Source organism: Haemaphysalis longicornis, unplaced genomic scaffold (genome assembly GCF_048455015.1).
Source record: "Haemaphysalis longicornis isolate Haplotype H1 unplaced genomic scaffold, Haemaphysalis longicornis Haplotype H1 scaffold_10, whole genome shotgun sequence".
Classification (NCBI taxonomy): domain Eukaryota; kingdom Metazoa; phylum Arthropoda; class Arachnida; order Ixodida; family Ixodidae; genus Haemaphysalis; species Haemaphysalis longicornis.
Genome location: NW_027526204.1, coordinates 66,984,584 through 67,006,124, shown reverse-complemented (window position 1 = coordinate 67,006,124; position 21,541 = coordinate 66,984,584). Strand labels below are relative to the sequence as shown.

At 46.9% G+C, this 21,541-nt stretch overlaps 1 long non-coding RNA gene across 1 annotated transcript; it reads right to left on the bottom strand.

The window, feature by feature from the left end:
- Positions 1-1,441: 1,441 nt before the first annotated feature.
- LOC144157773 (uncharacterized) lies at positions 1,442-20,829 on the bottom strand. The gene is made up of 3 exons (XR_013319855.1): positions 20,665-20,829; positions 12,391-12,707; positions 1,442-1,820 (listed from the first exon to the last, which is right to left on the bottom strand). It is a non-coding gene; the product is annotated as an uncharacterized LOC144157773 (long non-coding RNA).
- Between the last annotated feature and the right edge of the window lie 712 nt (positions 20,830-21,541).

Here is a 21,541-nt window from a genome sequence, read left to right as displayed (position 1 = left end):
CTCCCAACGCGGCGGAGGCTGCGGCGGGGGGCGGAGGGACGGGAAGTGGGAGGGTTTTATTCACGGAGCATACTGCATATGGCGCGGCGAATTTACCCAGCGTTGCCCGTGCGGAAGTGCGCGCTCGCCGGCGGAGGCATCGGCGGTACGGCTTTGTCGTCTGCTTTTGCGAGGGTTGTTTCGGGCCGGTTTTTGCGCATATTCGCGTCCAATGCGCGCTGCTTTCGCACGGCTTGATTTACTTGTTCGACAGCACCTCCAGGGTAACCCGCACCCGACGGAATTAACTGGTCGTACGGAAAATATAGGTTAAGGATTGATTTGCAGGGCGGGAAAATATGTGCAAACCACATACAGACATTTGGCCGCTAGAGAAATGCTAGCTTTTGTGCAGTGCTTACCACGTACTGTACTCCGTTTTCAAATTTGGTGAATTCCCATTCCCTTGTGTTTTAACAGGTATTACAAAATGGGGAAAGTGGCAACTGGTCGTGACAAACAGCAATTACAAAAGTTCCCTCAGCTTTCTCGCCGTTCTCTGACTTATTAAATTACCTACTTTAAATCAGCATAAATGGGAGTAGCTAAGCTGACATACCCAATTGCTTCGGTGTCTTCGCTTGTGTCGCGCGGTGTTGTAGCCCCAAGCTAGCATATCAGCATGGCTAGGTTCCGTCGTCTCACCCTTCGAAAAACGCTTCTCTCCGTTTTCTTTCTCCCGACTCCCGCTCGGGCTACAGAGGCGGCGTCCGCCAGCCTGGCCCGCCCATAGCCGACGCTGCTGCTACATTCGCTACGCCGCCCCCGCGAATTCCGTGTAATAACTGCAGAATCTCTGGTTTAACTCTTTGTAGATCTACGTGTGTGAATAAAGGTGACGTAGCATGGGAAATGGCTGTGGGTGTCATTTAAAGTTTTGCTTTCCAACCACTTTCACAGCGTGTATTGGTCCCAATTTTTTTACTATAGCTATTGCCGATTCAACATCTTCATAGAAGCTTTCAACTAGCTGGTCCTAGTGGCTGGATGTAGGCGTGTAGCCCTGTACCACCTTGACTGTACCTCTTATTAAGCCTAATCACAAGATCAGTGACCTAAAACCTTTGTCCAAAATCACCAGGCAGATCGTCGTCTTCACATGTTGCAATACCGGAGAAATTGGAAATTGACACATTACGTTAAGGTTCTAACATTGTTGCGCATATACGTATTGTGCCTTGTTTATAAACATGTTTTGTCGCTAATACGCTTAGCGAAAAACATCAGCCGGAAATGGCTCTGTGTCGCCAAGAGAATCTTCATCATTGTGGGGCAAAATGACCGGATGAGTACGGCGTGCGCCACCAATCCGTCGAACTGGTTTTTGGAACTGCGAAGAAGCAATATTGAGCAAAGTCACCTTGAACCTCTTGCCCAGTAAATTAAGATGGGACGAGTGATCTATCTCGGGCACTCCGTCAGCGTCGTCTTGAGTCGTTGAATTTGTACCGAGCTCTGGTTCCCTCTGCGGCCGTGGGGGCATCAAAAGGGGGTTGGTTGATGACCACTCAGGTTCATTCTGACGAGGCTGCCGAACAGGTCTTGAAGTGCTAAATGGTGTGACATTATTCTCGATTGACTTCCGGTCGGTATCCTCTAATGTCAAGGCGTTCGAACGCCCCAGGAGCGACGACGTGGTTATCGCAGGTGGTGCCAGCGTTTTCATTGGAGTAAGCATAGAGGTGGCAACGATGTCTTTTGTGAAGAGCGTTCTCATTATTGACGATGTCAAGTGCACCACGGCTTCGTTTTCCATGTCCGAACTTCTGGCAAGGTCCATCCTGCGGAGGAACCCAAGTAAGCAAATGATGTCAGTGAGGTGCAACAATATCAAGGCTTGACTTTTCGGTTTTAAAGTTCATTACAAGATACGGAAGGTATACTATCACCTACAAAATGGAAACACAATGTGAAGGAGTGTCACAAGTTTTGACCAACTTTTCACTGATAGAATAAAAACGTAAATATTGGTTACTGGCGGGAACATTGCACTGCGTCCAATTTCTCATCCCTGTCCTTCGCAAAATTGAGGCTCCGCCCAATCTAGCACACCATGCTCCAGCTCCAGAAGTCTGTGAAACGAAGGTTCTCCTGCGCCATTCGCACACCGTGCTAATCATGCCTTGCTTTTTACCTACCTCAGTGGTAATGTTGGCATGCTTTAGCAGCGGCATCCTCTGCACGATTGTTCCCACAAGTTACTACAACTCGTCACCGTCCTTGGGATTAAACCCTGTTTTGCCGCCTACTCTCCCTTAGCTCGCCCTACACTCGCTCGACGCTGTGACGCTAGGAAACGGGCATGTTAAAGATGGGGAACAGCGATGGACAGACCGTAAGTGGAGGTTCGAATGCATCTCCCCTCTAGCCAGCTCGTCTTGATGCCACGTACTGGCTAACGCGGTTTGTGGGTATTCGCCGCGAGCTCGACATGTAGGTGGCGACAGCGTCGCGCTGCTAGTGTGGATGCTCCCCTGAGCGGCCCGTAAGAATGCACACTGTGGGCTCGCTTCGTGCCTTTTTCTCGCTGTATGTGCGCACGAAAGGTGCAAACAAGAGCGATATGCTGTAGTTCTGGTCCTCAACGTTCAATGTATAGCATGGAAGCGGCAGTCAATTTTCATTACTACGCCAAAAAAAAGCGACGACTCATCTGGAATCTCATAATGGCCGTAATTGTGACAATGAACTTGCACGCTGTGGCTCGTAGCAAGCTCGATCTTTCCACACTATGGCTTTGAGCCTTAAGCATAAATAAAAACAAATCAGGAAGCCTCGATCTCTGAAATTCAGTTTACAGCGGCAATCTCAATTGCTTTCACTGGTAGCATTACGCATTCTTGCATTTTTGGCATGCCCTGAAATGGTGACACTACTTAACTGCCCCGAAATTCTTTCTAAGAGCTTACGATATTTTTTGTGTGTTCAAAAGGCAACATAAAATTACTGAATTTTGATCAGCGCAGAGATATAAATGTAACCGCTCTAACGGGCCTTTTAAATGAAATATTAGCGCCTCTGAAGGAAGGTTTGATGAATAACGGTATCGAATTACTTATTTACGGCTTTCGTCGTAAGTGAACTTGCGAATTGAATTGTCAACACACGCAGTACAATCAACATCTCATGTTTAGCTAGGTTTTCGCAAAATGATAAGCAGGTTTACAATGTGCAAACCAAGCTTCTGGGGCCTCACAGTGAGCACAAATTTTCTGTTACGGCTGCTCTGTTGACCATTTGCGTTCCTTTTAAAATCTAACAGGTGCCTGCAACAGCGAGATGTGTTTGCATTTTTGCGTGTAAGGTCGCTTACGAACCCTAAAGGTGGCAATAAATGAAGTTGCGCTGTTGCAGATGTAGTAAAACATATCATTTTTATTTCTCATTGCGAAGCAGCGCAACGGGTTCCTGGTAACTACCTTGTTTTGTAAACTCAATATCGCCGTTGTCTTGGCATTTAATTCTTGAGGATTGGTTAAAAAATGAAATTCTGTGCATTTCGTTTTTTTTTTTTTCGGGAAAGGGGGGGGGGGGTCCTGCCAACATTGCAAGAGCAGCGAGAAAAGAACGCATGTAACGCGAAAAGCCAAACTATGGTTATCAGTATAACTCGCAATCGAAACTACACTAGGCGTCGTGTTCTGTAGCGGTGGAAAAGCAGTACTTTAACACGTATTTTCAAAACTAATTAACCCCTTTTTTGTCCGAGATTGTCCTTGAATTGTGGCTCGCCTTTTTCAAAATTGTATTGAAAGCAAGCATTGTGGGAAAAAACTAAAAAAAACCCAGCGAGTCATGGCACACACCCCTCACACATGTGGGCAACAACGTGCATTATATATTACTCGTTTTCTCCCCTTTCTTTAAACTTAGGTCCACCTTAAGAGGTCAAGACGTGACCATATTATGCATTTGGTTATGCTGAGTGAGACACGTTTCTGGACAAGGTGATTCATGTTGGATTTGAAAATGATATATATGAAAATGACACACGAAATGCCACATGACAGACGCAAACTCACAACTGCTCAATTTTACCGAAAAATCCCCCCTAAATACTCTTGCGCATCCATAGAAACGTATTTTAAATAATACGTAAAATTAGCAACTCGATACAGTTGAATAAATGTTTATCCTCCTCAGACCTGGTGGAATGTGTGGCCACACAGGGGCGAGAAAAGCACATTTTTGGAATGTCTGCACATAGTTTATTGCACAATAAAAAAATTGCACTTCTAGATAAAGCGGATGTTGCGCATCAGGGTGTGCATTATAATGCACACTGGGTCTTAAAACATACTATTTGTACAACACTCATGTACAAAAGCATTCAGCTGCTGCTCCGTAGAAACAGACCACTTATTTCGAGTGGAACTGCTTGTAGCAGTTTCGCATTGCTGTTACGCACAGGAAAATGTTGCACGTTGTGCACACGATCAGCTTCTTTATCAGTGAGTCCTAGGAGAAATAAACGCTAAATTTCACACCCAAGAGCAAGGACCACATGAGAGTGTAAAGCGGATAGGCGTGCAAAAACATAAATTGAGACCGAGAGTGCATTATAATGCACACTGCAAGAAAACAGCTTGCGCGAACAAAAATGTAGGCATTTAAAGTTACAGTTCATGCGGCAATTACTCCTAAACACTTTGCGGGTAGATTAAAACAATAATTAAAAAGTATTACCCGACAAGTATAGCGTAAGTTGCAACTAACTTGGACGCCTCGAGTAGAACGTTGATGTCGAGAAAGACGCCATGTTTCTAAGCTCAGAACGGCGCTCCCGCTGGGGTGCGCTTCCTGAATTCGTGGGCAGATGGCAGCACATGATAGAGGATGTGGTCGCGCGCGCGGTCTTTGCTGCAGCAGTGGCGCGAAATTTAAAACCGAGGTTAAAGCAAATGTGCATTTTAATGCACGCGAGGTCTGAAGAGGTTATTCCTCCGCCGTAGTATAAACAACGACTGTTCAAAAATGGTATTTATTTTAGAAAAGGTACGGGAAGGACACGATCACACAGGCGCTTGCGGGTGTAAAATACGTGTCCGGAAATGTATGGGCGATAGCGCACGCGTCGTTTGCAGTGTAAATGTTTTTGTTCGTTTATTCTTTCTATAAGGACACAGCGCAATTTTACAAGGGTGTGGAATTTGCACGCGTATGCACAGGTCTTCTCGCTTCTTACCCGTTTCGCGCACTAAACTTTTATCCTTTAAATAATCACCACGCCACCTTCAAAAAGCACCCTTTGACGTTCCCGAAACGGCAGACGACTGCACTCAACAATAAGAAAAGTGCAATGTGTCGAAGCAATGTTTATAACACGTTTCACACTCAAGCGGTGACTACGGCGAAGACGTTTCGTGGAATTAAACCGCCGCATTTACCCGCAACGGCCGCCGATTATTGCGTTTCTAGAGGAAATGCGCAAGCAGAGGTAAGTATGTCGTTGCTTACTGCCAAACGAGCACACATATTGGTTGTTTTGTCGTGTGCAGCACGCGTCTTGCGCCGCACGCAACGTGAAAAAGCTGACGACGCGAGTGCGCCAGCCACACTAGTAGTGGTTCGTCCCGCCGCCGCCAGGGGCCGACTGTGTTCGTGCTCGGGGCGAATACTTGCTGCTCTGTCGCCACGCGTTTTAAATTCGGAACTCTTAAAGGGCCAGACTTCTCGTCGTAGCTTGCTAACTGTCGATGCGATTGCCGGAATCACGCGGCGTGCAGCGACACAACGCACACAAGTGGAGCCTCCTTTACCGTCGTCAGTGGGTCACGCTGGGGCTGCGAAAACCACGTGATTTAAATAGTCATAACCTTTCGAACCTTGTGAACCACTGGCGCTTCTCATACATCTCCCCGTTGTTTAGAGCAACAAAAAAACTCCAGATAGATTTAAAGCAAAATCCGCGTGTATAACCGGCAGCCCCTGTGCTCAATTAGATAAGAACGCTCGTTCGGTTGGTTTTGCGACATTAAGCGAAAAAAGATGCCGCGCAAGAAAAAAATGGCACGGTGGAAATGACGCAGAAAGGCTGCAGCCGCGCAAGAAAAAATGGCGAGTTCGAAATGCCGCAGAAAGGCTCCAGCTGCGCGAGAAAAAAAATAGCGTGTTCGAAATGACGCAGAAAGGCTCCAGCTCAGTGTTGCCAACTGTAGGGTTTTCGCCCTACATGTAGGGCGGTTTGGGAAATTTTTTCTTGTCGTAGGGCCGTAGGGCCGTTCTGCCATTTTTCCGCTGAGCGTAGGGCGATTTTAGACTTTTCTGTTGAACTTGCCATTTTGCGCCACATGAAGCCGCGAAAATCTGAAATTATGTCCTCAACTAACCGGTTGTAATGCAAATTTTGACCGCTAGGTTACGCTTCTGCAGCCCGATCTTTCGGTGTAGAGAGGGAGTGGAGGGAGCAAATGAAGAGCCATGGAGGAAAGAAAAGCTTGCGAAGAGCAGACGCAGCAGAAAGGCACAAAAGATCAGACTCTGGTGTTGCCCTGTGGATGCCCTGTGGCATGAACAGGCTGCTGCGTTGCAAAGTTGGTTTCCACCGCTGGTAGATAGCTATAACGATGAGCGTGAGGGCATGGCCGGGCTGGCGCGGGAGGCGCGCGCGCGCGATTTGAATTGCTATTAGCGCAGCGGTACAACGGTTGCTATGGGGGCTAGCATGCAGGGTGCCTCCATAGTGCTATCCCCACGGTGGAGCGCGTGTTTTCGAGCCAGCGCCGCGGCCAAACATGTTGAAACCATTTCGGAACTTGTGTTCCCGTGATAACGCGCCGATTGGAGATCTCGCAGATCGCGGGGCACCTGCTCCATAATTTTCGACTTTCGATTTTTACAGCAGTTGTTGAAAACCGCCTCTAAGAAAAAAAGGTACCTTTGAAAAACATCCCGGGCCTGGCATGTGACAACGCCAGCGTTATGGTTGGCGAGCATATTTCCCTGGCCCAAAAATTTCAGCGCAAGGCAGACAGGAGTTTCGTGCTCATTCGCTTCATATGCCATTCCATCCACATTGTTGCCAGCAAAGCTGCAATGAAGCGTCCCAGATACATTGGAAGATCTTCTGTGAAACATCAAAACAGCAAGAGACAAGCACAAGTATATGCACTCCAGGAGTTCCTCCAGACTGAAAAAAGGAAGATGCTGCGGCCATGCGAGACCCGATGGCTCGTGGTTTATGCGTGCGTTCAGCGTGTACTAAAAGAATTGGAAACCCTGCGACTCCTTCTCTTGCAAGCCTCCGTGGAAGACCGAATAGTGGCCGCCGAATCCATTCTAAACCACATGAACTATAGTGTCACAGAGGCTTATTTCAGGTTTATGAAATTCGTGCTCAAATTTTTTAACTGGCTACGGAAACAGAAGCAACGGAAACGTCATCGGAGAACTCCAGGCAGAGAGAGTCAACGCCTCATCCGATGTCTGCTGCAAAATTTTGTCCAGCCGTCTGCTCTGGAGAGGGATGACATAAATACCATGGACCCAAGAGTTCTGCTGCCCCTTAAAGAGGTATACCTGGGCGAAGGGTGCAATTCTGTGCTCAAGAAGTGTGCCGGTTTGCGACCTTCGTATTCGCTGTCTGTCTTTTTATCAGGCAGCCGCCGTTGAGGTCAAAACAGGCTTCCATTTTCCGCCCTCTTTGTCATGACCCCGGTTTCCATGACTCTTTGTCAGTTCGTGACACTGAAGACAGCCCTAAGCACAGAAGATAGACGGAAGCTACCTGCCTTGCCGACGCTACAGAACCGCTACGCACACAGTCGAGGATGAATGGAGAATGCTGCCTTCCTATACTTCAGCAAAGATGAGAAGTTGTCATTGGAAGTCAAACCACCTGCTTTGTTTCGGGCCGATCACCACCAAATGAGAACGTTCGGGGACAAGGAGGAGTTTCTCAACATCCTAACCTTGGCTCAGCTGATACTATCTTTGCCCCACTTCAATGCCGCTACTGAGAGGATTTTCGCACATGGCCGACGTGAAAACAAAAAAGCGCAATAGGCTTGGAAATGAGAATCTCAACTCCGTGCTGGTCATCAAGTCGCCATTCGCAGCTAGTGAACGCACTTGCGCTAACATGACTGTGGAACACGGGCACCCTAAGCTCCACAGCAAGCAGATGTATTGATTCTGTAGCCGAAGCTCAATAACTAAAATTAGTACAAACAAAAATTCTAATATTCGGAAACAAAACAAAACCGTTTAAAATGAAAAATTGCAATTTTTTTGGTGTAGGGCGGGGCGTAGGGCTATTGCGAATATTGTGTAGGGCGATGTAGGGCTTTTTGAGGTGCGGTGTGGCGCGCTCTGGTCGAAATTGGTTGGCAACACTGCCCAGCCACGCAACAAAAAATTACGGGCGGGTTCGAAATGACGCAACACAGCTCCAGTATATGAAATTAAGGCAAGAAAAAAAAGAACACTCCCGCTGGCGCAGTTTTAGGCAGAGGGCGCGCGAACACCGCGAAGACGGGAAATTTGAAATGATTTGGGTGGCAGCAGTGAGTGCATAACGGCGCTGCAGCACATTATGGCGAATCGCTGCTCTGCACTTCTGACAGCTTTCACATTGAGTAGAACTGCTTTAATTTTTTTTATCAACCAAGCGAATTTTGGTGAAAGGGCTATATATTTTGGAGGAAATTTAAATTTTTGGCAGTTGCTACGGCCGGCGAAAACTGATTTCTAGCAAGGGCTGTTTACCTTATGAAACATTCTTGATGCCACGCAGTGTATATGCTGACTTGTATCTTTGTTTACTTAAGGTTGCCGTCTGGCTTGCTCATGATGAATCTGTCTTTCCGAACCGTATATTGTTCATGCCTGCCTCAGGAGAGTATCGACGCCAATTTCAGCGTCAGCTCTTATGACTGCGTTCTGGGAGAGTCGTTGAATAAATATGCTGGGAAAGCGAGAAGATACAGTCCTTATCTGCGTATAGTGGATCTGTGTTGTGCAATCAACAGGCAAGATTAAGATGTACTATCGCTCGTACTTTAAAGAAGCTACTGTCTGCGGATAGGAAAAGAAATGGGGGTACAATATATTCAGAAGACTTAGAGCGTACTTCGTACCATAGGTAAATGGCCCCCTCTTCATGCCGCCAGCCTGCTCGTTAGCAGCCGGAGCTCATCTTGAAGGGACACTGAAGTGGATTTGTCAAGCTCCCGTTTTTGCTTGGTCTGCGTAGACTGGCTGAAATTAGCTAACTTTAAATCATTTTTCAGGTTGACAAATCGGTAACTTTTTTATACAAAGCGCGAAAGAAGAAAAACTACCATGCGCGGTTTGCGGCGGCCGCACCAACTAAGCTGTGAAGTTGGGAGGAGGGGGCACCGTGATTGGACGATGCCCAAGGTTAGCAATCAAACAAGTTAGCAATCAAATCCGATGGCGTCGTTGGATGGACATTCTCAATATCCCAGTAATTGTGGTACCGTGCTTCTGCCATGTTGTCGGCTGTAAAATGTATTAGCCCCCCAGGACGGCTTGGAATCGTAGCATTCACTAGCCGAGGCCTACGCAGTGCATGAATGCCCTCCGCGTCCCCGCAGACGCTCAAATGCAATCGCTTTTACCCCATATTTGGAGCTTGCCTCACTCATGCCTGTATCGTAAAAAGCATGTTCGCACCAGGCCAAGGGTCTGTTGATTCTAGCATGTGCCCACTGCCCGCAAGCAGTCGGTGCTTATGCCAACAGCACCCCAACGAGAACTCGCTAGCGCGCCAGTGCCAGCCAGCGCGAGTTCTGTGGACTAGTTCGCGGAGCAATGAACGTTGCGGCCCAAAAAAAAGGTGAACTCTTCATAGAAAAAATCGGCGAAAAACGACAAAGTTAACTTATAAGAAAAAAAAACTGGGCCCGCGGGGATTCGAACTTGTGACTGGCAAAACACTTGCAATGAGACACACTAGCGCTCCAGACCAGGGTGCCACGAGCGCGCGCTGCCGACCTTGGAAATAGGAGGTATATAATGTATAACTAGTTTACACTTTAGTTTTCGTATTTAAAGCAGCTTAGGTGGCAATTTGTTGTGTGGCTCTCGTGCAGTAAGCGTCCCCCGAGTTTCCACTAAAGCTCACGTCTAGCAATTGCATTTCTTAGACGGAAAAGCGTTCGCAGATGCGTAGTCGTGCTGCTGACCGCTGTGCTCGTTCCCCAGCGCAAAAAAGTGCTTCTCGCACCCTATATTTACGCTGTACGGTAAAAATATCAGTTGATTTTATTTCCTTAGTACCTATATTGACTTCCCTGACTCTTCTCACCCTTCAAGAGGCCTTATATTTTCCTACTGGCGTACCAGTCAGCGAAGCGTCGCATGTGCGCTTGTGCAGCGCTTGTGTGAAGCTGCCTTGACTTGGAGCTAGATACAGTGAACGAACTAACGAAGTAAAGAAAGGCACATTCTTCCATTCAAAAACCTGTTGTGGCTTAGTTTCAACTGATCGAGCGAATTGCGACGACCCGTCGGCGGCCGGCGGACTAAACATTGGGCCGACTGAATCGGTCGCAGAAGGTCGGCGAGCCGTGCAGTAGCGCAGCCAATTTCCAGCTCCTCTCCTGCTGAGGTCACACGAAAACGCCACAGAAAAAGGGCGAAAGTGCAGAGAGGAGGACAGCATTTTCGAATTGATTTTTCTACTAAATAAATTCGCGTAAACGCGCTCAGAGTGGTCGAAACAGGGCCTAGGGACTTCGGACTACAATTTGCGCTCGTAATCCCGCATTGAATACAAATCACTTCAGTGTCCCTTTACTCACTCATTGGGGTTAACTAAAGGTGCCGAGCTTAAATGAAAGCGTGAACTCGCAAGTGGTTTATGGTAAGCTCCCTATCGTGTAATTTACTCGAGAGTGTGTAATACTTTTCTTACAGGGAAAGTTTTTCCGTATTTGTTGGGAACGTAAGGTTGCGTAGTCGAGGGGTGAAAAGAATCCTCCCCCTATTTCAAGCTACATGCATTGTTGCCCCTCGTGATATTATGGTATTTTCAAGGCAACCTTCTTCATGTCTACCCTGTAAGACAACGTCTTTCCATTAACTTTACGCAAAATTTTCTGCCTTCCCCGGTTGTGGCAGGCCAGGAACACGCTCGGCTCTGTTGTGTAAAAACACTTGACGACCTGCATGAAACATCACCTTAGGACCTTCGCTAGTACCTTCTGTTTTATGGATGCCTCTTCGCTTGTGAGTGTTCGCAGCGTAATTTGAGGCACCCTGCCCAGGGGCCGAATTCTCCAAAGAAGGGGCGTCGTTCTGAAACGAAGGTGTAGCGGCTTGCAAGTGCACGTAATGGGCTGGGGTGTCTCTCTGAGGGCTGGAAAAAGAGGGAAAAGCACACAGGCGAGCACTGTACCAAGGGTGCAAAGTCGCAACCCGAACTACGGGGTATACAGCTCGTCGCTTTGAGCCCTCGTTGCCGCGATAATCCTTGAGCTTGTCCGCCTTTACCCGGCCCTCAAAGCGAAACCCCAGCCCAAGAGCATCTTCATTGGCCTGGGGCTACCGCATCGTTTAAAACGATGCCCCTTTTTAGAGAATGTGTCCCCAGGTCGAGGCTTCCACAACCCGGGTGCGAATCTATGACCACTTCCGTCTTTCTCTATGGATCATAGGTGGAGCAATAGGCAGCGCCCGAGCCCCTTCAATGTCCTTGTCTTCCACTGCACGTTTCATTATCTTGTCACGGTTCTCGCCATTACGGTTTCAGGGTTTCTGCATTTGTGGGTGGAGTTGCCCTTGACTAAAAATGTCATAACAGTTACTATACTTCCTAATGAGAAATTCAGGCGGAGCGTGAACTGCAGTCTCCTCGGTCACGGCACCTATCGGCTCCACCTCAGGATGTCATCGCAAGATCACCGACACACGGCGGCGCGCGCTACTCTACCGCTACCTCGCAGCGCGTTGTCACGGCAGAAAATATTTTTGCAAATGGTGTTTGAACCTCCCTGGCAGATCCCCCGTGGTTCAGATGAGCCGCGAATGTAGGAGGAGCTTTTTCGAAAGTGTCACGGGGAGGCACTGAGACCGACTGAGCCGTGGCGACGCGCCAGGAAATGACGCTCTAGGTGATGCTTTAACCTCCCTTTTTTCTAGCGTTGTTTCCAGCTCCTTTGATTCGTCGGCTACTTCAGTATCGCTTTTGGCCTAATTGGGTAACTGCCAAGGTTTTCAATTGCTCACACTCTCTTCGTTCCGTTCAAATATCCTGAATTGGGGATATAGATTCGTCCCCCACAAGGAAGAGCTGTAAGTGCATCCCATCGATCTAACGATGATCATGGCCTGCGTTTTGATTTTGCTAACTCGATAAATTTGGGATTAGGGTCTGACTCAACTTACAGGTCCTTCATGATGCGATCGTCTTCAGGGTATTGTGGTTCGGGCAGCGTAGACCCCGTAGGCTGATTCTCCTCCAAGGCACGTGTAGGTTCCGTGGCTATCTCGATGAGAGGTGCCCTTGTTGTCCAGAAGTAATTCTTGGTAGTCTGAGTCGCGTCCCACCGAATAGGTTGTTCCCAGGATGTGTTGATGATGGGTACCGTTGTCGAGGAACGAATATTGGTAGGTTTACTGGCCCCAGGAAAGTCGCGTTTTGCAGGGCTGCCGGAGAGAGCTTGAATTTTTTCATTGCGATTCGATGCCTCTCGCCGTGCGGCCTGCGGACAGAGGAAGTTGAAACCGGCTTTGGTTATTTTGTTATGTCCCCCAAAAATGCTGACATCCCAAAGTAATGTGTCCGAGGAGCCGTCAGGGTTTTTATTTACGCAAAACTCACGACAGCAAACAAACAGTTCATCAGTATGAAACGATCATCGGCTACTGAAACACTGGATGTGTGTTATACGAATACAACGTTGTGCTGCTAACATTTTTTTCAATAGAGTCTACTACGCATAATTTAAATTTTTCGCACGTTCGTTACAAACTGCAGCAAAAACAAAACGCCTGAAAAAGTTAGCAGAACGAACAAGTGAGAGCTTGTTGTATCATGTAAATTACGTAAACTGTAAGAGTGTGATGTGCAGAGGGGGAACGAGTGAAGGGTTTAATTCACGGAGCACTCTGTAGATCGCGCGGCTAAATTACCCAGCGTTCCCCGTGCGGGAGTGACTGCTCGCCGGCGGTGGTGTTGGCAATACGGCTTTGTCGTCTGCTTTAGCGACGGTTGTTTTGGGCCTGTTTTGGCGGAGCTTCGCGTCCATTGCGCGCTGCCTTCGCACGGCTTGATTACCTTGCTCGACAGCACGTCCAGGGTAACCCGCACCTGACGCAACTAACTGGTCGTACGGCAAATATACGTTATGGATTGGTTTGCAGGGTGGGAAAACAAAATGTACAAACTGCATGCAGACATTTGGCCGCTAGAGAAATGCTACCTTTTGCGCACTGCTTGCCATGAACGGGATTCCGTTTTCTAATTTGGTGAACACCAATTCTGTTGTGTTTTAACAGGTATTACCAAAGGCGAAACTAGCAACTGGTTCTGATAAATAGCGATTAGTTTCAATCAGCATAAATGGGAATCTCTAAGCTCACATGACGAATTGTTTGGGTGTTGTCTGCGATTGGCTCACGCCGTTGTGTAGCCCCGAGTTAACACATCAGGATGGCTAGGCTCCACTGTCTCACCCTTTGAAAGACGCTCCTCTCCGTTTTCTTTGTCCTAATTCACGGCAGGGCTACAGAGGCGGCGTCCGCCACTCTGGCCCTGCCGTGGCCGACGCTGCTTGTGCATTCGGTACGCCGCCCTCGCGAATTCCAAGCAACGGCTTTCAGAATCTCTGGTTTCACTCTTTGTAGAACGATGCGTGTGAATTCGAATGACGTCGCATAGGCAGTTGTTGTGGGGGTCATTTAAAGTTTGCCTTAAAACCACCTTCACAGCGTGGATTGGAGGCAATGTTTTTATACTTCAGCTATTGCCGATTCCACATCTTCATAGAAGCGTTCAACTAACTCGTCTTCATGGCCGGATGTAGGCGCGTAGCGTGGTACCACCTTTACTTTGTACCTCTTATTAGGCCTAATTAAACGACCTGCTACCCTTTCGTTAATGCTATAGTACTCGTCTATGTTTCCAGCTATGCTCTTATTGACTAAATAAGACAGTCCAAGTTCTGTTCTGCCTATTAGACCACAGTAACATAGGATGTGCCCATTTTTCTGCACTGTAAATGCTTCAGCTGTCCTCCTAACCTCACTAAGCGTTATTACATCCAGTTTAATGCCCCCTAATTCCTCGAAAAAACCCTCTAGACTCGGTTAAATAGATAAAGTTCAAGCGTTAGACGTTCCCAGGTCCCCGTTCCAATGATGGCCTGTCCTGGTCCAGGGATTCTTAGCACCCTCTGCTGCGTCACAGGTCTGCCCACTTCCGTGGTCAGTTGCTTCCCGTCTACTGGAAATTGAGGGCCTAGGGTTAATTGGCGTATTCATGGGAGGTAACATCAGTGACAAAAATAACAGAGAACATCAGTGAGAGGCTAGAACCTTCGCTTTAAGTTGAGTTCCAGGCGACTAAGTACTCCGAACGAAATACCAATAGTAGTTACACGCTTCATTGAGAACCGCCACCCCAGAATTAAAATCAATGTCACTCCACAAAACGAACTATGGTACATTGCCGCTTTTGGTGATAGACTTTCTTATTGGCGGCGGTAGTCGTTGGTGTAGGCTATGATATTGAAATCGAGCTATAACCACTTTTCTATCGAATGTGCAAGCCATGCGTTGACGCAGAATGTACGCGCTATTCTTCATGGCTCCCTTTTTTATGTAAACTGAGGCTTTATTGTGGAAACGGGCTGGAAATGCTTCGCGTCTAAAACCTCGTTAACACAGACTTGTGCGGCAAGAAGATACTAGTACAAAGAACAGACTATACTGAAATTTCTGAAATGACAGTTACATTTACCGGGACCAAAAATATTAAAATTCATATGGTGGCAAATAAAAATGGTAGATGTTACAAACTGTTACAGAATATATAAAATACAAATCAAACACCACTGAGTGAAATTACATTATCTGTAAATAAAAACTATTACCGAATATATAAAATACAAATCATACACCACTGAGACAAGTTGCATCATGTGTAAAAAAGTCTTTTGACACACTGATCACGCATATTGTTAAAAATATTGTTTTCTTACGCTAACTCTTACGTGTTAACAGATAACTTTCGTTTGTTAAGAGCAAACGGAATGTCTTTCTGTAAATTTTAATCATTCTAAATGAGTGTGTAGGAATCCCAGTATGGTGCCTTGAAACTAGCAAAAGTTTTAGAGATCCTAGAATGATTACAAAGCAATAAAATGCAACAGAGGAACAGTTAAATTAATGCTGTAAATAAAATCAGCACTTGTGGAATATTATCGCTTTTTTTAGGGTGGTCTCGAAGACCCCAAGTTTCCGGCCAACGAGGTATCAGAAATAGTCGGCTGATAGAATAATATTTATTTATAGAGATTGCGTTTTGTATGCATTCGTAAATGTTTCTTGTTTACACTAAGAGTTTGGTATAACCAAATGTATACTTTTTTACTTTTCATGTAGTTTTGTATACGATTTTTAACCAATGTGTGATAGGTAGGAGTGAGCGTGGATGCCCACTCTCGGATTTTCTCATATTTGTATTACTCGAAGTTTGTTAGGAGTAATTCGTCGTGCGCCCGTATTGAATGAATATTTTCTGGTGCTATTGATGACATTTGGGAGCGACAGGGTAAAAAGACGCGCAGGAAGTTTACGCTACCAGTTGGGTTTTTTGTGGTGAGGTTGCAAGTGTTTTGATATTTCTTTCGGCTGAGAACAATTTAAAACGAGGCTACATAAGGTTGGACTTGGCGAAGACCGGGACCAAATGTTCTCTATGAACGACCTCATAAAATATTTTTTGAAAAGGATGGACTCGTCACATAATTCATGGTTGGCTGGGAACAGAACAGCAAGAGCTGTGTGAATGTTTCAGATAATGCCAGACATTAGTAGGGCGACAGCTGGTGTCACGAGTCAAGGCGATTCAGCTTTATAAATCGAGTGGACTGAAAACTTGAGCGAAATTGCAACACTACCCAAAGAGACCCCAGAATTAAAATTGGAAACCGTGAACTTCCACTTGGCAGCACCGGCTTTGGAACGATTGCGCTGCCCTCAATCTTGGATGAAATTCTGGAAACGTTTCGAGACTCGCTTTTGGTGCGGTTTTATTAGCCAAACAAAAGTAGCGAAATGCACGAAAGGATTAAAGAACGCGCCTAGCAGAGTAATGAGACAGCCACAGCTTACTTTCACGCTACGGTACCCCTTTGCACCGAGGCATGACTCGACTTTCACGAGACGTATATCTTAATTCTTCGAGTGCACCTATAACGTGGTGCCAGTGAGCAAGAAGCCCAGGTGCCTCAACCCCAGTATCTCGGGTAGCCAACCGTATGAAGTCTTTCACATGGACCACTTGGGCCCCTTAGCGAGAACCACAAAGAAGAAATACGTGATGGTTACTGTGGATAACCTCACAAAGTTAATGAGGCTTTTCACATCCCGTGACACTCTTGTTAGGGCTGCTCTCCGGAGGGTAAAAGAGAATATTTGGTTAAGATATCTCACACGATCAGTTATAACCGAGCGAGAAAGCTGCTTCCCGTTCAAGGTTTTCCCGTAGTTTTGCGTGGAAAGAACCATAAGGCAGTTGGTTTACTCACATGCCACACCAACCAATAGGTCATGTAAAACGAGTAAACGGCTCAGGGATGCCGGTCATTGTGGCGCGTGTGAAAAAGCTAGCCCATCGTGATTGCAACGATAAACTGCTGAAGATTGAAAGCCACTCGAACAACGCCGTGCACAAGGCCACAAACATGACGCCGTCGGAACTACTCTACCGCCGCACGCACGAGTTCTATGCTGCCACTTTTCAACAGTTGATTGACGCTGCCGACGAACAGAGACCCCCAACGAGGTACCATAAAAGGCCCGAGAGCGCTTCATGAAGGAGCAGGAGCAGAGCAAACACGCTCACGACAGGCGCCATTTATCGGTGAAACTACGAAGTTGCGGTGGTGGTCTTAAAAAGGGGACCGCAACACACGGCAAAATCCACGAAGACGCATGCAAAATATTGTGGCCAATTTGTAGTGACGCGAGGCTTTCGAGCCCATACATACAGTGTCGCTCAATTGGTCGAGCCTGGAAGAAGGCGAGTTGCAACACCATCACACGCGTGGCACTTAAAGGGGTGGTCGTAAACAGACGAAACTTCCCACTCGGAAGACAATGAACCGCCATCAGGGGAACGCAGCAGCTCTGAAGAAGACCAGGCTACCGTGCAAGGCTACCGTGCAGATACTAAGTCGCTCGACCCACAAGCGTACTGTACCCACAAAACACAAGTTAGCCTGAACGGGAGTTTTTTTGGCTGGAATACGTCTTTTAAACTCCTGACGGCAGGCGGCCTGCTCCCACGTGCGGTAGTATGATGGTGGAAAAACTGCCAGTTTACACCGGGGGCCACTATCCGTCGTAAATAGGCGCATTTACCACGATTGTACCTCTTCACAAAACGCAGCATCTAGCTGTGAATACTGAGTTTGTCCTAATGGGAGTATTAAAAACTCCCACGCCACCTGCATCTCCTTCTCCTTGTTCTTCACCCCTTCCTCCTCTACGCCTCCTCACAAAATAGCTGCCAGTTGGTGTCGTGTGTAGTGTGAGCTCCAGCGTCCCCGAAAATTTATTGCCGATGTGAGCTTGCGGCCGCACCACGGTGTAAGAATAGTTTTTCTTACACCGTGGGCCGCACCAATGAATGCGAAATACTTCCCGACAATCGAAGCTCGTTGAGAACTCTGTGGAACCAGCCTCCGTGTCACCGACCTTCGAGCCAACGGAGTACGCCAGTGAGCCGACGCGAGGCCTAAATGCAGTGACTGCTGAGAGTGGCTCGTTAAAAACAACGCGGTTTTCCCTCTGCGAGGCGGTTGAAGGAAGTATTCTCACGTCTTTTATTGTACCCAACATTTTGGGAGACTTGTGCCTCTTTTAGTGTCAAATAAACTCAGCGTGTTTCACGCGTCACTGCACAGGCGATTCTCCGCCACTGGAGGTGAGCGTTGTGCGTGAGAGAGGGCGCCATGCCCGGAACGTCATTCCGGAGGCCGAACGGTGTGAAAGCAATGCGTGTTTGCGCGGGTCTTGAGCAGTACACTCACTCATTCACGCTCGCGAGCAGAATGAACACTGTCCGCACTGTGAACGGCTGGTAGGTGTTTTTGTGAGGCTGTGTCTGTGGCTCATTGGCAGGCGAAGGTGAAGTTGGCCGGTCAAACATCGCAGGGCGGCCGCTTTTCTTGAGAAGTACGTGTGGTGCCAGCCGCGCCTGCTACGAGGAGGGTGACTGCCGCCTGCCGCCGGCGATTAATTGCTTTCACTGGAAAAGGAGAAGGTCGGGGCCCCGTAGGAGCTCTCCGTACGCTAGGCGCGTGTGACTATAACCAGCGAGCGCCATTCGAGGGAGCATTCTGTAGAATCGACCGACGACTGCTTATTTTATTTATTTATTTTTTGAACGGGGGGATGGCGCAAGCCTCACACCGACCGAAATTTTTCCTTAATTTTGGGTGGGCAGTGCGGGTGGGAAAACCTGAAGCTCGCTCCCAGAACACTACTCGCAAGAAAAAGAGGCAAATGAAGCATTTTTTTAAGTTGGTCGCTACAACGGTCGCGCTCCCTTTTGAACAGCAGATCATTTCGTTTTGACGAACTAATGAGCGCAGGTGTCTGTACGGAAGTGCAATTTTGCGTAGCTGTAAATAAACATTCTGACATTACGGAAAGTTGGACGCAAGAGTGACAAGTTCAGCGTCTTTACAATGCCGTGTTTTTTTTTAGGTCAGACGCCCAATCTGCTTCTGCATTTGTTGCCGCAGATTTAAAGCGTTTTGGTGTCCCTCTAAGGCATGTGCTGCTGTGGCTTCCTGGGGAACGTGCCTGGATGTGCGGCAATGTCAGCATTTGGGAGGCAGGTGCAACCAAACAGCGCAGCGACCACATGCTGACCTCACTTTTTGCAAATGGCTTACATTTTTTTTTGTTGAGAAGTGTTGTAGTAGATAAAATTCTTACCAAGATACCTTGTGTTCTCGATGTAGGTGTTTTGTTGATTCAGTGTTTTATTGGGTTATTAACGTGTTCACATGTATATTGTATTTATGTAATTTTTATGCAATAAATTTACTGTGTAGAAAACAAACTTTTAACGTTTCGCAATTCAGCGTTTGAAGCGGAAAAAGACAAGAAATTACTTAGTCATAAACAAAAAATGAAAATGCGGCCGGTGTGCCTATTAGGAACTCTTAAATACAGTAATAAATGCATCTGCCGCACTTGCATCAAGCGCCCAAAAACAAAAAGAAATACCTTGAATGCAGGTCAACACTGCTCCCAACGCACCCCCTGAAAAATCCCAGTTGGAGGAAACAATACACTTCCAATGGTACCCCTGAAAACTCCCATTGTATTGGCAGTAAAATGAAACTCGCATATGCTACTGAAAAAAGTTCGAAATAATGGGAGTAAGGCGAAACACCCATTCGAAGGAGTTTTGAAAACTCCGAATTGGTACTGAGTTATGCAACAAGCCATTTACTCCCATTCCGGCTTATTTATGTTCTGTGTGTACATGTGAAGCTGAACCTTGAAGGTTTCCTTATCATGTGCCGTATTTGTTAACAATACAGTAGCCTATTGTTTTTCCGACTCCTAAAATTCGGACTTGTTGGACCTTCCGGACTTTCCCGAGGAACGGCAGTTGTCCTATAGGAGTAATACCTCGCAGATCTTTCGGACTGCTCTTTGATTCGCACTATTTTTCGTTCCCATCTAGGTCCAAAAAGCCAGCCGGCTACTCTTGTTGCTGGGATAGTGCTTCATCTGCGCGTTCTTGCATTTTCGCGCTAGTGAATGTGCAGGAAAACAAGCATATATTCGCTGATGTGTCTAATTAGGTCCTTGTTATTTTATTTTTCTTGGCATTGTAGTTTTCCTACCACTGAAGGAATTGAGGCATTCTGTGGGTTTTTCTGCTGCAACGCTGCTGTTTGAGTCTGATGGCCGGAACTCCAATGACGCGTGGTCTCTACGGGCAGTGCATCGTACATGTGGTTATCGGTAAACAGTGTTGAGCCTTTGTGGGAAAGGGAAAAACATATTTGAGCGGTATAAGGGTAGTGACACCTTATCACATTGAGAGTTTTGTTGAAGAAATTAGGAGGATCGGACATTTTGCTTATGATTTCCCGTATAATTTGCACGGGAGTTATTACTCGATCAGCCTGAAAAAAAGGAGACCGAAAAAAGCCAACGTTAACCACTCAAGAAGTTAACACACATTCAGAGGTACGCGTGCGCAAATACATAATGTCGTCGCCTTGCAGCCTCTACTGTGAAAGTACAGGTTTAGGTAGAAGAATGTAGACGACGATGTACCCAAGTGTTTTGCATGTGTTCCTTCAAAACAAGAAAATAAACGTCGCGATATTAGGGAAGTACCCAAAAACTGAGATTTTACTGCCCTGTGCCGAATTCGTAAACCTGCAAAATTTGACCCATTACCTCGCCTTGGACAGCGCCTCCTCGGTTGGCGAATCTGGATTTGCTTCCGACGGTTCGTTCGTTATGGCCTGGGTGTACTCTTTGCCTCCCTGGGACCAGCGCCATGGATAACATGAAGACCACCATGATGAAAGCCGCGCATGCGTAGAACGCCACGTCGCTCGTACGTCTGCATAAAATAGACACCAATGTAACACGAAGAACCTACGGAACACCTCCACTATGGCGCACAAATTGGGAAAACCAATTCATCATCCAGAAAAAAAGCGACGTTTAAGATTGTTTTTGACTCACTGGTGGTGTATTTTGGTTGAGCCAATAGCGAAAGCTAATGGAATTTATGAGGCCTTAAAAACAGTAATTGGCATTATGGTCGGAAACGACGATTGTGACAAAGTCAAATGTTAGTTAATGAATTTACTGTGAAAGTTTTAGTGGCCCCACTGGGAACAGCCTATCATTCCTTTGGTTGCACAAGAGGCCGAAAAAAAAGAAGGCAATGGTGCGAAATATTAAGATTTATCATAGACAGTGATATACGTAACCTACAGTAGGGCTTTCCGGAACCACTGGTGCATTCTGGAATCACACACACCCCGGTTCTAAAAATATCGCGCCTGTATTTAAACCTCCAGATAGTCGATAGGCTCCGTGACTTCTTGTCTAACCACCAACAGTTTGTTTACGCTAACGACACTTCTTTTGAAATGTCCCCATCTCTTTCTGGGTTTCCAGAGGGCACTGTCCTTAGTACTCTACTTCTCTTATACGATTATCTATACTGCTGACCTTCGTACTGTATTTCAGCCCAATATTCGCCTATTCGCCAACGATTTCGTTCACAACTGCCCTGTATATAATCTTCCTGATTATTCTA